At 44.3% G+C, this 14483-nt stretch overlaps 1 long non-coding RNA gene across 1 annotated transcript; it reads right to left on the bottom strand.

Annotated features, from left to right (window-relative positions):
- Nucleotides 1-1387: 1387 nt before the first annotated feature.
- On the bottom strand, nucleotides 1388-12185 carry LOC140693217 (uncharacterized). Its single transcript, XR_012068940.1, has 5 exons — nucleotides 11819-12185; nucleotides 8538-8610; nucleotides 6519-7164; nucleotides 3257-3329; nucleotides 1388-1886 (listed from the first exon to the last, which is right to left on the bottom strand). It is a non-coding gene; the product is annotated as an uncharacterized lncRNA (long non-coding RNA).
- Between the last annotated feature and the right edge of the window lie 2298 nt (nucleotides 12186-14483).

The raw sequence follows: 14483 nt of genomic DNA, 5'->3' as shown, positions 1-14483 counted from the left end.
CATCCCAGTGATTTAAAATGCGCCTGGAGGAAAGCAACATAGTCACAAGAGAACCTCCAGAGGGGTTTCAGCTGCTATCTCAGCAGCAATATTGCAGGACAGGGAGGAGTGCCAGGACATAGACCATAGCTTGAATGGCAAAATGCTGCCATCTAGGGTAGCCTATGCCACATGACCACCATTTCTAATAACAGCAGAGCTAGAGAATGCCACAGACCTGCAAATCTTAAAAGAATTCAGCAGTTCGAAACTTATCCTAAAAGAAAGGTTGAGAATTCTCCCCTGAAGGGATAAGCAGCAAGATGAAATGGAAAGAAGAAAACCCTTATTGGAAATGCAAGAAGAGCATGAGTGGAAAAGAAGAAACAAGAAGAAGGCAAGGAGGACATCAAAACCCTAAAGATGGGAGAGGGAAGCAGGAAATCATAAGGGATTGGAAGCACTATCTTAAGGGAGTCAGCTTATATGACTCTCTGTTGGAAGCAAACGGAGAGATGCATGGCCTGACGTGTTTGCAAAGCAAACGAGAAGCAGACCAAGAAAGAATCAAACAAACAAACAACACAAAAAGGGTAGGGTAACATGAATATTCAAAAGAAATTACTCAAGGTGATGTCAAGGATCATTCAGTACGCATCGACCCAGTATCGCGGCTTGAATGTACTCAGCACACCTGTATTCGGAAATCAGAGGCGTGCATTTATATTCGTAAATATTGATTCATATGAGCATATCGTGACCTAACCCAAATGCCGATTTGGAATCCAATGGATTCCTAGTCCGTGATATAGACTTGCAAGTCTTCCAACAGGATGACTGAATGCCATATTCTACACTACGTCGAGAAGAAATGGCACAAGCCTATAACAAGGAAAAGTAGCTCTGCAAAAGTGTACTAAGATCAAAAGAGACAGGCAGTAAAGTGCACATTGGGGATTGTATCATTCCTAGGAATTTCAGCCCCCTTGAAACAAATGGATAGATGTCCCGTGAATGCGGGTGTTTCAGCAGAAATCATCCGACGGCTATGTATTGCGGGTGTGCCCATATTACAGGAACAATAGTTTCCCTTAGTGGGTCTCTGTGTACTGTGAACTGTTAGAAAGTTTAAAGACGTGTGAAACATTCAACTGAAAATGGACACACTTCCCTCCGTTGCTACAGTGCATACAGATCTGAACAAAAGGAAAGAGGGAAGAACAAAGGCCCATGGGACGCTAGTGGGTAGAATCACATTTACCTTAGGAACCTCTCGTCGGATGCAGCCCCTCCAGCAACAAGGACAAGATGCAGCAGCCATTGGGGATGGCAGTTAGCGGTTGGATTCCAGGTGGAATGTTGGTGTGTACCGCGAGGCTTGTTGTGGCTGGTGGATCCTAGGTAACCGGGCAGAGTTCTGTGGGTGGATCAGTGCGATGGAGGGGCTGCCGCCCTCTGTGGAGCTTGGCTTAGGTCTTTGGTCCGGGAAGCTGTGTCAGTTCGAGATACTGCTACTGCCCAAAGACCTGAGTTCACGGGTCAGTTTCCAGAACCTGAAAGGGCAGACAGTGGAAGATCTGCCTGTCTTCAGCTTACTGGAGAGGCTCCGAGGTCCTTTCAGACTTGCCCAGTCCTGTTGAAGTCGACTTTATGGGAGACACGAAGAGAAGCTGGCCGAAAACATGGCTGCACGGATTGAGGAGAGATGCGAACACATTGATGAGAGATGTTCTGCTACAATAGAGAATACTGGCCTGGAGACAGCTGTAGAGGATAGCAGGCTCGAAAGGCATTCATGAGACATATTGAACCTCACTGATACTAGCAGAAACATACGGAGGGCCACCGTGGACTGGAGGAAGTTCCTCAATTCTCTGCTCCAAGAACGGGTCCAAGATCCCTGACGTCTACAGAGAAGAGATGGCAGAGATGATAAAAACGCTCATGTTCTTGAAAGAGGTCAGATAATCCACACGACCCAAGGGGCAATTCCAAGCCATTCAGATCAAAGTGCACCAAGCCCAGGTAAGCCTTTTCCCAGGTTTGGGCCTAGCTATCAAGCACTTGCTCTTCCCTCCCCTCCACTCAGGCATCCATTTTGAGGGATCAGTACCTGAGCTGCAATGAAGCCAGTAAGAGAAGAGCAAGCCCCTCCTAGAATCAGAGTTCCTCTAGCTTCCATCCTCTGTGTACAACAGGGAACCCCATAAAGGTCAAATACTCTCGTATGAAATAGATAGGAATTGAATACTTAGCTCCCACAAAGAAACGATGGCCTTCCGCTAGATTCAGCAAATGCTGGGATTATGTCTTCTCTGGGGTGAAGGGAGTGTGGTAAGTGAGGGGAATCTTTGAACTTGAATCTGTATTAGGCCTCCGTTTTTCAAGACAGTCTAGGTAAATATTAGAAGTCAGATAGTGAACGGAACTGTAAAAGTCGCCAAAGACATGAAAGACACAGCTTATGTGGACCGTCTTTCAATTGAGTCAAGCCCCCGGGGGCAATCTATCATGGGGGTGCAGACTTGGTTGCATTCAAGTGCTTTACCCAACATGATCGGATGATTAAGCGTTCTCATCACTGATAGAAGAACACCTGGTTCTCAGTAGCCTAGCATAGCTGCAGCAGGGTTCTCATAGCTATAATGCCTCTAGGTTCTTTGGATTCAAAGCTAAATGTATATATTTAGTTCGTTTCCTCTTGTATTTTCCTTGAGAGGGATGTTACACCTTGAAATGCCAACATTGACCAGTAGGTGTCATCGAGAGTAAAGGGCACCACATGCACAAGGGAATCCAAGCTTGGGGGTTATTTCATGTTTCCATTAGTTATTTCATGGTTCCTGTTGGTTTCGGAGGCTTCAACAGTAAAGAGCTGACATGACCCCTTTAACAGTTCGGACTGCTAGTTTGCATTCTATCTGTCTATGTTTTCCTTAGAGCTGACAAAATGTTACCGAAATTGACAAGTCTGGCTTCTAGGTCGATTTAGTATGTTTCAGAAACTAACTTCATTTTCGTATAACTCCCAAAACATTTATATTAATTCTATTAAATTTTTAAAGACTGCAAATGAGATATCAACACAATGTCAAAACTGGAGTCTTCGGACAATCCCTCCCACCACGGCTGTATAGAAACAAAGAGATAAAAAAAAATCACATTTCTGTGAAATGTATCTGGAAAGTGTTGATTCATCGATGCCCAGTTGACAGAGAAGCAGTGCAACCTTCGCTCACTGGCTCCCATGGACACAGCAATGGAAACATCCACTCACCCAGCCCTTGGCACAGGACACTTGCCGAAGAGAGGTCTGTTACTTCCAAAGACAGGATGAGGCCTCAGAACACCTGGAAGCAGGAGAAGGAAAAGCAGGGAATGGATACCAGTGCATGGTCTGAGCCCTGTTGATGGAGCAGTAAAGGTGAAACTCTCTTTAACTTGGACGCACACTCTCAAGCGGACAGGAGACATGGGATTGAAGGTGATGCGCTGAGTGTTAGAAGAGTGCACAGCAGATTCTTGGCTGACAGAACTCAAAGAATCCAGTGCAAAATATCCCCACAGTTGATTCTGAGACCAAGCTCCGAGCTGCCAAATTTGAGGTAGCAGAGGCAGCGTTCAGGGAGGGATAGGGCTACGGATGGTGGCACACGCTGAGTCTCAGGGATCTGGAGTGCGTTGTGGGATGTGGTGGGTCCTATCAAGAGAGCAAACCGACCTGTGGCCCCAATGAGCAAGCAACCACCCTGGCGCGCGCAGTTGAAATTATCGATATGTCCCATGGCCACACCCAGTGCATCTGCAGGACCAGAGACCTATTTGGCATTTGGCCAATAGAGCATGTGTGGGGCTGAATCAGAGATATTGTGCATCGGGTCTGAGGGATCCAGGGGGCCTTGGGTTTGAATTCAGAATGAAAAGCCTTAGGATCTGCTACATTCATAACCTGGGCTGTGATTATGGTTTGGTTTGAGGCACAGGATGTGCAACAGCTCTGTGGTTGCCTTCGTGCACCCGTGCCACAAGGATGAGAGGACAAGGAAGTGTGGTCCAAGACCACAGCGTGAGAAGAGGAAGGATTTCCTTCAGTTTATCTCTCAAAAGCGGATGCTACATTTTGGATGGCACCGGCACGGTTCGGCAGCGAGGACACCAAGTTCGGGCTGCGGGATCATTCCAGCAGGCCCTGATGTGTGACATCCATAGATATGCTTCCACTGGTGTTTCTGTAGACAGAGAAGCTCTTGGAAGAACTGGTTTCAGTGGGACATTCCCGTGGCACTACAAAGCACAAGCGCACTCACACTCTGCTCTTCTGGAAACACTCCAAAATAACATAGAGTAGAATGCAGAGCTGAGAAGCTTTAGAAGCTCCATTTCCACCAGAGGAAGTGTCCTGTGCTCTTTCAGACTTGTGAGATAAGCGTAATCAAAATGAGGTTATCCTAATCGAAATAGTATGGGGGATTCATCACAACAAAGGCAACACCAGCAATTGGAGATAGACCAGACAACACACACAGGAACAGGACATGGCATCAATGTCTAGGAAAATTTGTCCTCACAGAAATCCCATGCAATTGTGTAGAGCCAAGTGTCTAAAGTTTTCACTTAACCAAGCCCTAGAAGTCTACATTAGATACCTGAAATTACCTGACCAGTAGAGATGAAGAAATACAGTAAAAGGAAAAGGAAGTACCATTTTCAGTTCCAAAGAGATTGAAGGCCCTAAAGATAAGCTTTCAGACAACTAGACTGCAAAACGCTCTCCAGAGCAAGTATTGAAAATGGAGGTGAGGGAAACACTGAAGAACAACAGTGTCTCAGAATCACAAAAGGCAGAATACCAGAAAAGGGGAAGAGAAAGCCTAAAGACGAGCCAAATAATCTCAGAAAACTCAGTGGATGAGAAAATATCAGGGCTAACATTCCGTCCTAAGCAGACGAGATATTGCAGAGGGACGCGTGAATGACTTTGAAGACAGGGGAACAGAAATCCCTCGGTCAGAAGCACACATAGGAAAGCAAGTGCCAACCAATGAAAACATTGCTGTTGAATCCTGGTTGAAGACAAGGCATGAAAGACTAAAATTCGAAAGAGTCCCAGATGGAAAAGCAAGAGATAAAGAAACAAACAATGTTTGAAAAGTTCTGTGTAGAAAAATCAGACTGAAACTTGCTGAAAGCCAAGATAGAATCATCTAGGCGAATTCAGGAAGTACACAGCGTCCAAAAGAGGTGGAATCCCAATAGACTTAGCAGCAGCTGTATGATCCAAATCAACAAAGTTCATGAGCATCCCAGTGATTTAAAATGCGCCTGGAGGAAAGCAACATAGTCACAAGAGAACCTCCAGAGGGGTTTCAGCTGCTATCTCAGCAGCAATATTGCAGGACAGGGAGGAGTGCCAGGACATAGACCATAGCTTGAATGGCAAAATGCTGCCATCTAGGGTAGCCTATGCCACATGACCACCATTTCTAATAACAGCAGAGCTAGAGAATGCCACAGACCTGCAAATCTTAAAAGAATTCAGCAGTTCGAAACTTATCCTAAAAGAAAGGTTGAGAATTCTCCCCTGAAGGGATAAGCAGCAAGATGAAATGGAAAGAAGAAAACCCTTATTGGAAATGCAAGAAGAGCATGAGTGGAAAAGAAGAAACAAGAAGAAGGCAAGGAGGACATCAAAACCCTAAAGATGGGAGAGGGAAGCAGGAAATCATAAGGGATTGGAAGCACTATCTTAAGGGAGTCAGCTTATATGACTCTCTGTTGGAAGCAAACGGAGAGATGCATGGCCTGACGTGTTTGCAAAGCAAACGAGAAGCAGACCAAGAAAGAATCAAACAAACAAACAACACAAAAAGGGTAGGGTAACATGAATATTCAAAAGAAATTACTCAAGGTGATGTCAAGGATCATTCAGTACGCATCGACCCAGTATCGCGGCTTGAATGTACTCAGCACACCTGTATTCGGAAATCAGAGGCGTGCATTTATATTCGTAAATATTGATTCATATGAGCATATCGTGACCTAACCCAAATGCCGATTTGGAATCCAATGGATTCCTAGTCCGTGATATAGACTTGCAAGTCTTCCAACAGGATGACTGAATGCCATATTCTACACTACGTCGAGAAGAAATGGCACAAGCCTATAACAAGGAAAAGTAGCTCCGCAAAAGTGTACTAAGATCAAAAGAGACAGGCAGTAAAGTGCACATTGGGGATTGTATCATTCCTAGGAATTTCAGCCCCCTTGAAACAAATGGATAGATGTCCCGTGAATGCGGGTGTTTCAGCAGAAATCAACCGACGGCTATGTATTGCGGGTGTGCCCATATTACAGGAACAATAGTTTCCCTTAGTGGGTCTCTGTGTACTGTGAACTGTTAGAAAGTTTAAAGACGTGTGAAACATTCAACTGAAAATGGACACACTTCCCTCCGTTGCTACAGTGCATACAGATCTGAACAAAAGGAAAGAGGGAAGAACAAAGGCCCATGGGACGCTAGTGGGTAGAATCACATTTACCTTAGGAACCTCTCGTCGGATGCAGCCCCTCCCCCAACACTGACAAGATGCAGCAGCCATTGGGGATGGCAGTTAGCGGTTGGATTCCAGGTGGAATGTTGGTGTGTACCGCGAGGCTTGTTGTGGCTGGTGGATCCTAGGTAACCGGGCAGAGTTCTGTGGGTGGATCAGTGCGATGGAGGGGCTGCCGCCCTCTGTGGAGCTTGGCTTAGGTCTTTGGTCCGGGAAGCTGTGTCAGTTCGAGATACTGCTGCTGCCCAAAGACCTGAGTTCACGGGTCAGTTTCCAGAACCTGAAAGGGCAGACAGTGGAAGATCTGCCTGTCTTCAGCTTACTGGAGAGGCTCCGAGGTCCTTTCAGACTTGCCCAGTCCTGTTGAAGTCGACTTTATGGGAGACACGAAGAGAAGCTGGCCGAAAACATGGCTGCACGGATTGAGGAGAGATGCGAACACATTGATGAGAGATGTTCTGCTACAATAGAGAATACTGGCCTGGAGACAGCTGTAGAGGATAGCAGGCTCGAAAGGCATTCATGAGACATATTGAACCTCACTGATACTAGCAGAAACATACGGAGGGCCACCGTGGACTGGAGGAAGTTCCTCAATTCTCTGCTCCAAGAACGGGTCCAAGATCCCTGACGTCTACAGAGAAGAGATGGCAGAGATGATAAAAACGCTCATGTTCTTGAAAGAGGTCAGATAATCCACACGACCCAAGGGGCAATTCCAAGCCATTCAGATCAAAGTGCACCAAGCCCAGGTAAGCCTTTTCCCAGGTTTGGGCCTAGCTATCAAGCACTTGCTCTTCCCTCCCCTCCACTCAGGCATCCATTTTGAGGGATCAGTACCTGAGCTGCAATGAAGCCAGTAAGAGAAGAGCAAGCCCCTCCTAGAATCAGAGTTCCTCTAGCTTCATCCTCTGTGAACAACAGGGAAACCCATAAAGGTCAAATACTCTCGTATGAAATAGATAGGAATTGAATACTTAGCTCCCACAAAGAAACGATGGCCTTCCGCTAGATTCAGCAAATGCTGGGATTATGTCCTCTCTGGGGTGAAGGGAGTGTGGTAAGTGAGGGGAATCTTTGACTGAACTTGAATCTGTATTAGGCCTCCGTTTTTCAAGACAGTCTAGGTAAATATTAGAAGTCAGATAGTGAACGGAACTGTAAAAGTCGCCAATGACATGAAAGACACAGCTTATGTGGACCGTCTTTCAATTGAGTCAAGCCCCCGGGGGCAATCTATCATGGGGGTGCAGGCTTGGTTGCATTCAAGTGCTTTACCCAACATGATCGGATGATTAAGCGTTCTCATCACTGATAGAAGAACACCTGGTTCTCAGTAGCCTAGCATAGCTGCAGCAGGGTTCTCATAGCTATAATGCCTCTAGGTTCTTTGGATTCAAAGCTAAATGTATATATTTAGTTCGTTTCCTCTTGTATTTTCCTTGAGAGGGATGTTACACCTTGAAATGCCAACATTGACCAGTAGGTGTCATCGGGAGTAAAGGGCACCACATGCACAAGGGAATCCAAGCTTGGGGGTTATTTCATGTTTCCATTAGTTATTTCATGGTTCCTGTTGGTTTCGGGTGCTTCAACAATAAAGATCTGACATGACCCCTTTTACAGTTCGGACTGCTAGTTTGCATTCTATCTGTCTATGTTTTCCTTAGAGCTGACAAAATGTTACCAAAATTGACAAGTCTGGCTTCTAGGTCGATTTAGTATGTTTCAGAAACTAACTTCATTTTCGTATAACTCCCAAAACATTTATATCAATTCTATTAAATTTTTAAAGACTGCAAATGAGATATCAACACAATGTCAAAACTGGAGTCTTCGGACAATCCCTCCCACCACGGCTGTATAGAAACAAAGAGATAAAAAAAAATCACATTTCTGTGAAATGTATCTGGAAAGTGTTGATTCATCGATGCCCAGTTGACAGAGATGCAGTGCAACCTGCGCTCACTCGCTCCCATGGACACAGCAATGGAAACATCCACTCACCCAGCCCTTGGCACAGGACACTTGCCGAAGGGAGGTCTGTTACTTCCAAAGACAGGATGAGGCCTCAGAACACCTGGAAGCAGGAGAAGGAAAAGCAGGGAATGGATACCAGTGCATGGTCTGAGCCCTGTTGATGGAGCAGTAAAGGTGAAACTCTCTTTAACTTGGACGCACACTCTCAAGCGGACAGGAGACATGGGATTGAAGGTGATGCGCTAAGTGTTAGAAGAGTGCACAGCAGATGCTTGGCTGACAGAACTCAAAGAATCCAGTGCAAAATATCCCCACAGTTGATTCTGAGACCAAGCTCCGAGCTGCCAAATTTGAGGTAGCAGAGGCAGCGTTCAGGGAGGGATAGGGCTACGGATGGTGGCACACGCTGAGTCTCAGGGATCTGGAGTGCGTTGTGGGATGTGGTGGGTCCTATAAAGAGAGCAAACCGACCTGGGACCCCAATGAGCAAGCAACCACCCTGGCGCGCGCAGTTGAAATTATCGATATGTCCCATGGCCACACCCAGTGCATCTGCAGGACCAGAGACCAATTTGGCCTTTTGCCAATAGAGCATGTGTGGGGCTGAATCAGAGATATTGTGCATCGGGTCTGAGGGATCCAGGGGGCCTTGGGTTTGAATTCAGAATGAAAAGCCTTAGGATCTGCTACATTCATAACCTGGGCTGTGATTATGGTTTGGTTTGAGGCACAGGATGTGCAACAGCTCTGTGGTTGCCTTCGTGCACCCGTGCCACAAGGATGAGAGGACAAGGAAGTGTGGTCCAAGACCACAGCGTGAGAAGAGGAAGGATTTCCTTCAGTTTATCTCTCAAAAGCGGATGCTACATTTTGGATGGCACCGGCACGGTTCGGCAGCGAGGACACCAAGTTCGGGCTGCGGGATCATTCCAGCAGGCCCTGATGTGTGACATCCATAGATATGCTTCCACTGGTGTTTCTGTAGACAGAGAAGCTCTTGGAAGAACTGGTTTCAGTGGGACATTCCCGTGGCACTACAAAGCACAAGCGCACTCACACTCTGCTCTTCTGGAAACACTCCAAAATAACATAGAGTAGAATGCAGAGCTGAGAACCTTTAGAAGCTCCATTTCCACCAGAGGAAGTGTCCTGTGCTCTTTCAGATTTGTGAGCTAAGCGTAATCAAAATGAGGTTATCCTAATCGAAATAGTATGGGGGTTCATCACAACAAAGGCAACACCAGCAATTGGAGATAGACCAGACAACACACACAGGAACAGAATATGGCATCAATGTCTAGGAGAAATTGTCCTCACGGAAATCCCATGGAATTGCGTAGAGACAAGTGTCTAAAATTTTCACTTAAAAAAGCCCTAGAAGACTACATTAGATACCTGATATTACGTGATCATTAGATTTGAAGAAGTACAGTAAAAGAAACAATAAGTACCATTTTCAGTTCCAAAGATATTGAAGGCCCAAAAGATAAGCTTTCAAACAACTAGACTGCAAAACGCTATCCAAACCAAGTGTTGAAAATGGAGGTCAGGAAATCACTGAAAAACTACAGAGTCTCAGAATCACAAAAGGCATAATACCAGAAAAGTGGGAAGATAATGTCTGAAGACGAGCCAAAGTATATCAGAAAACTCAATGGATGTGAATATATCAGGGCTAAAATTCAGTCCTTAGCAGACTAGATAATGCAGAGGGACGCGTGAATGACTGTGAAGACAGGGGAACAGAAATCCCTCGGTCATAAGCAGACATAGGAAAGCAAGTGCAAACCAATGAAAACATTGTTGTTGAATCCTGGGTTAATACAGGGCATGAAAGACTAGAATTCATTAGAGTCCCAGATGGAAAAGCAAGAGATAAAGAAACAAAAAATGTCTGAGAACTTATCTGTAGGAATATCAGACTGAAACTTGCTGAAAGCCAAGAAAGAGTCATCTATGCAAATTCAGGAAGTACACAGCGTCCAAAGGAGGTGGAATCCCTATAGACCTACCAGCAGCGGTATGATTCAAATCAACAAAGTTCACGAATATCCCATTGATTTAAAATGCACCTGGAGGAAACAACATAGTCACAATTGAACCTCCAGAGAGGTTTCAGCTGATATCTCGGCAGCAATATTGCAGGACAGGGAGGAGTGCCAGGACATATTTCACATCCTGAATGGGAAAATGCTGCCATCTAGGGTAGCCTATGACACATGACCGCCATTTCTAATAACGGCAAAACTAGAGAATTCCACAGACCGGCAAATCTTAAAAGAATTCAGCAGTTCAAATCTTATCCTACAAAAATGGTTGAGAAATCTACCCTGAATAAAAAATCAGCAAGGTGAAGTGGAAAGAAGAGACCTTTATTGGAAATGCAAGAAGAGCATGAGTAGCACAGAAGAAACAAGAAGAATGCAAGGAGGACATCAAAACCCTAAAGTTGGGAGAGGGAAGCAGGAAATCATTGGTGATTGGAAGCACTATCTTAAGTGATTCAGCATATATGACTCTCTGAAGCGAACCGAGAAATTCATGGCCTGATGTTTTTGCAAAACTAACGGTATGCAGACCAACAAAGATTCAAACAAACAAACAAACAAGCACCAACTGTGTATGGTTGGCTGACATATACCAAAGGAACCATGATTATTCAAAAGAAAATACTCAAGGTGATGTCAAGGATCATTCAGCACGCATCGACCCAGTATAGCGGCTTGCATGTACTCAACACAATTGTATTTGGAAATCAGAGGCGTGCATTCATATTCGTAAATATTGATTCTTAAGAGCATATCGTGACCTAACCCAAATGCCGATTTGGAAGAAAATAGAGTCCTAGTCCGTGATATAGACTTGCAAGTCTTCCAACAGGATGAATGAATGCCATATTATTCCCTACGTAGAGAAGAAATGGCATAAGCCTATAACAAAAACAATTAGCTCTGCAATAGTGTACTAAGGGCAAAAAAGACAGACAGTAAAGTGCACATTGGGGTTGGTTTCATTTCTAGGAATTTCAGCCCCCATGAACCAAATGGATCCATGTCCTGAGAGTGCGGGTGTTTCAGCAGAAATCAACTGACGGATATGTGTTCCGGGTGTACGGATATTATAGGAACATAAGTTTCCTTTATTGGGTCTCTGTGTGCTGTGAACTGTTAGAAAGTTTAAAGACGTGTGAAACCATTAACTGAAAATGGACACACTTCCCTCTGTTGGTACTGTGCATACAGATCTCGACCAAAGAAAGAGGGAAGAAGAAAGGCCCATGGGATGCTAGTGGGTAGAATCACATTTACCTTAGGAACCTCTCGTCGGATGCAGCCCCTCCCCCAACACTGACAAGATGCAGCAGCCATTGGTGATGGCAGTTATCTGTTGGATTCCAGGTGGAATATTGTTGTGTACCGCGAGGCTTGTTGTGGCTGGTGGATCCTAGGTAACCGTGCAGAGTTCTGTGGGTGGATCAGTGTGATGGAGGGTCTGCCTCCCTCTGTGGAGCTTGGCTTAAGTCTTTGATCCGGGAAGCTGTGTAAGTTCGAGATACTGTTGCTGCCCTATGGCCTGTGTTCACGGGTCAGTTTCAGAAACTTTAAGAGCAAACAGTGGAAGAAATGCCTGTCATCTGCTCACTGGTGATTCTCCGAGGTACTTTCAGAATTGCCCAATCCTTTAGAATTTGACTTTATAGGAGACACGAAGTGAATCTGGCAGAAAAGATATCTGCACGGATTGAGGAGAGATGCGATGTCATTGATGAGATTTGTTTTGCTACAATGAATAATACTGGCATGGAAACAGCTGTAGAGAATACCAAGCTTGGAAGACATTCATGGACATATTGAGCCTCGTTGATACTGTCATTAACATGTGGAATGTGAACGTGCACTTGAGGAAGGTACTTAATTCTCTGCTCCAAGTACGTGTCCAAGATTTCTTCCATCCAAAACATAAGAGAAGATAGAAATGATAGAAGCTCTCATGTTCTTCGAAGATGTCTTGAAATTCCAAATGTTCCACGGGGCATTTACAAACCACTCAGACGACCAAGCACCAAGCCCTGCTAAGCCTTTTCCCAGGGTTGTTCCTTGCTCTCAAGCACTTGCTTTTCCCTCCCCTTCACTCAGTTATACATTTCAGAGAATCAGCCCTTGAACTGCATTGAAGCCAGTAGGAGCACAGGAAGACCCTCCTAGATTCAGAGTTCTTCCACCTTCACATTCTGTGCACAACAGTGAACTCCTCCATGGTCAACTACTCTGGACTAAAATAGGTTGGTTTGAATTCTTAGCTCACACTGTGAAATGATGACCTTCCCCCAGGTTCAGATCATGCTGGGGTTATATCTACTTTGGTGTGAACGGTGTTTTGTAAGTGAGTGGATTCTTTGCCTGAATTTGAATATTTATTTATCCTCAGTTTTTCAAAACAGTATTTGTAACTATTATAATTCTGTTATTGAAATGAAGTGTAATTGTTGGCATAGATATGTAGTGACACATTTTTTTGTGGACCATTTTTCCCTTCAGGCATGTACCGGGTGCAAATATGTGGTTGCCATATTTGTCAGGTTTAATTGTGTTTCTCAACATAATTGGATGATTAAACATTCTCATCTTTCATAGAAGAGCACATGATTCTCAATAGCCTAGCAAAACTTTTGCAGTGTTCTCGTATCTATAATGTCTCTAAGTGCTATTGAAACCAAGCCTATATAAAAATACATTGTTTGGATTTCTTTGTGCTTTCCTAAATAGTAATGTTGCCCCTTGAATCGCCAACATTGACCAGTATGTGCCATTATTAGGAAAGGGCACCACATGAACAATGGAAACCCATGGTTGTGGTTGTTAATGATTCTAAGAATTATTTCATTTTTTTTCTTAGTGTTGGAAGCACCAAGAGAAAAGTGTTGACCTGCCTCCTTCATGACTTTTGGCTGCTAATTTATATTTTCTGTGTATTTTTCTTATTTGGGTATTTCAAGCTGATACCTAAATATGGCAACTCTGTCTTGCAGTTAGATTTAGTATATTTCTAAAATTATCTTTATTTTGATACACTTCCCATAGTATGTAATTCAATTCTGTTAACTATTTGAAAGTCTGCAATGGAGGTATGTACACATTGTCAGACTTGGAATCTTCGAAAACATCCTTCCACAATTGATATAGAGAAAAATAGCTAAACAAGGATCAAGTGTCTGTGAGTTATGTCTAAATTGTGTTAATTTATCTATGCCAAACTGGCAGAGTACCAGTGCAAACTTCGCTCACTCTCTCCCATATATACAGCAAGATAAACATCCACTCTCCCGGCCCTTGGCTCAGGATCCCTGCTGAATAATGGCCAAACATCTCTTACTTCAAAAGTCAGAAAGAATTCTCACATAACCTGGAAAGAGTAGAAGGCAAAGTAGAGAATGGAAATCAGTACAGGTCCTGACCTTTGGTGAAGGAGCAGTAAAGGGGAAACTGTGTTTTACTGGGATGCACACTCTAAAGTGGACAGGTCATTTAAGATGGAAGACGATGTGCTGAGGGTTAAAAGAGTGCATAGTGGACGTTTGATTGACATAACTGAAAGCAATAATCACAAAATTTCTCTGCAATTGATTCCCAGACCAAGACTCCATCTGCCAATTTTGAGCTAGGAGTGCCTGTGGAATCTGTGTGTTAGGGGTGTGGCTGATGGCACAAATTTATTCCCAGGGGTTTGGAGATTGTTTTGGGCTGTGGTTGGTACTATCTAGAGAACAGATCTGCCTGGGTCCTCTCTTAATATTAAATCTGCTGGCATATGTGTTGTGGATTAGCTTAGTAACCCAGGGCCTTAGTCACAGCCATTTCACATCCACAGTATAATTGCTCATTTTCTCCATAAAGGAGAAATGGTCTCAATCAGAGCCATCTTTATCTGGTTTCTAGAATCCAGGGCAATTTCGTGTTGAAATAAGATTCTATA

Source organism: Vicugna pacos, unplaced genomic scaffold (assembly GCF_048564905.1).
Source record: "Vicugna pacos unplaced genomic scaffold, VicPac4 scaffold_19, whole genome shotgun sequence".
Taxonomy (NCBI): domain Eukaryota; kingdom Metazoa; phylum Chordata; class Mammalia; order Artiodactyla; family Camelidae; genus Vicugna; species Vicugna pacos.
Note: the sequence above shows the minus strand (reverse complement) of the source record. Positions and strands in the feature narration are given on the sequence as shown.